Source organism: Hippichthys cyanospilos, chromosome 12 (assembly GCF_059441005.1).
Source record: "Hippichthys cyanospilos isolate Australia breed blue-spotted pipefish chromosome 12, RoL_Hcya_1.0, whole genome shotgun sequence".
Taxonomy (NCBI): Eukaryota; Metazoa; Chordata; class Actinopteri; order Syngnathiformes; family Syngnathidae; genus Hippichthys; species Hippichthys cyanospilos.
Genome location: NC_142380.1, coordinates 20,046,684 through 20,048,928, shown reverse-complemented (window position 1 = coordinate 20,048,928; position 2,245 = coordinate 20,046,684). Strand labels below are relative to the sequence as shown.

General features: G+C 46.0%; 1 pseudogene; it reads left to right on the top strand.

Annotated features, from left to right (window-relative positions):
- The first annotated feature begins 752 nt into the window (after positions 1–752).
- Positions 753–1,581, top strand: LOC148415256 (uncharacterized; annotated as a pseudogene).
- Positions 1,582–2,245: the final 664 nt, after the last annotated feature.

Genomic DNA, 2,245 nt, shown 5'->3' with positions numbered 1-2,245 from the left:
GCTGGTGCCTATCCCAGCCGACTTTGGGTAGTGGGTAGGGGACGCCTGGGACTGGTTGCCAGCCAATTGCAGGGCACACGGAGACAAACAACCATTCACGCTCAACATGGAGGGCAAGAGCTTCTTTGGAGTGATCGCACAAAGGCTGTACCTGCACAAAAATGGGTATGTGGATACATCTGTCCAGAAGGCAGGAATATCAGGCTTCTCGGGGTGAATGGAACATACCAGCAAGATCTGGCACCAGATCCAAAGAGCAAAACTGGAGAAAAGGGACCCCCATGCAATCACTGTGGATCTTGCGACTGCCTTCGGCTCTGTGCCACAGAAGCTCCTATGGACTGCCTTCAATTTTTTCAACATCCCCGTGAGACACTCACTTTACAGTTCTGCTTCTCTATGCCTGAATTTACAACTTCATGGCAGCATCTGGAGGTAGGCATTATGGCAGAATGTACCATATCTCCTTCAGTCTTCACTCTGAAAATGGAGGTCATTATCCGAGCCTCAAAATGGGTCATTGAAGGACAAAAGATTGGCTCCTGCCAGCACCTCCCTCCCCTCAGAGCCTACATGGATGACATTACCATACTTACTACCATATTTCCGTGCACTAGAAGATTACTCAGAAAACTTCCATTCTTCGTTAGCTAGTTATTCGCCGATTCTCTGAACAGCTCCTGGCTCCGTTCGTCCTTGTTTTCATGCAGCTCTGCTAGCGTAAGTATTCGTTTGGCTATACTAAGGTAAGCATGACTTTGTGCACCACCACATCAATCACTTGTAACATCTGCACCATTCTCATGGAGAGGCTTTCTCTCCTGGAGGGTCGTGTCCGTCAGCCAGAACAGAGTAGTTTGATAATTGTAAATCAGATGGACAACGTCCCGTAGTCCTCCCGCTAGTGTGGTTAGCATTAATCTTATGCTGCTAACGTCAGCTAGTGCGGGTTGTAGCCTACCCACTAGTCCGGCTAGTCCTAAGCAGCATGCTTGCCGTGGTGAGCCCATTAAGACGCAAAATCGTTCTAGCTCCCTAATGCACACTCCATCTCAGTCTACTGGCTCTTGCACATTAGTTATAGGGTACTCCATCACCCGTGACATTAGATTTAAAACGCCAGCCACCATAATGTGTATTCCTGGGGCCAGAGCATCCGATATTGAAGCTAGTCTAAGGGAGCTGACACGCAAGACGCCTAGACACCAGCATTGTGCAAACAAAACTGGTTACTCAGATGTAGTGATACATGTCGGCTCCAACGATACAAGATTGAGGCATTATAAGATCACAAAGAAGAATTTAGCTCGGACTTGTAATCTCGCTAGAAAGATGAGTCGGGATCGAGTAATTGTCTCTGTCCCTCTGCCTGTGAGAGGCAATGGTGAGAGGTTTAGCAGATTATTCTCACTTAATTGATGGATGGCTAGTTTTTGTAGAGAGCATGGTTTCCAGTTTATAGATAATTGGCCCGCTTTCTGGGGCTGGCCCGACCTGCTGAAGAAGGACGGCCTTTACTCCAACAGGGAAGGTGACATCACTCTTTCTGGAAACATAGATTACTGTTTGAGCCTTCCATGACTTCTCACATCAGAGCATGTCGGGTTGCAGGCAAGGAGCAAGCCTGCTAGAATGGGTGTGGAGTTGTTAAGGCTAGCGTTAACTGGCACTAGGCTGGACTGTCACAACACACATAGTATGCTTAGTCTAGGTCACTGCAATCCACACACTGTTTCATTACCTAATTCTCAATCCCCTAATGATAAGATTTCTGCTGAGGTGGTGCTAATTAAGGTGACATAGTACCTAAGTGGAATATTAATATTAATACGTGCATTGTAGCCATCAACAACCTGATTCCTACATTCCTAACATTGCAACAAGGTTTTAATTTCTCAAATTACAAACTGAGACGAAGGCATCAAAATCTTATTAATATTAGTAGTACAGTGGGCCCCCGGGTTACGAACTTAATCCGTTCAGCGGCTACGCTCGTATCTCGATTTGCTCGTATAGCGGGCAATCCAAACCCATGTTAATTCGTGAATGCGTGCAACGCGCGCCGAAGCCCTAGGTAATAACGACACACTGTATACATATATTAAAATTGAGTGACATAATCTGCTGCACACTTGTATTATATAATAAATACAATGGATAAATAGCTTTTACCTTTGAACAACGAGACTTGAGCTGGGTGTAAGCAGAGGGAGGCAGAGTCTAACGCTCAAAGTTAACACGACAA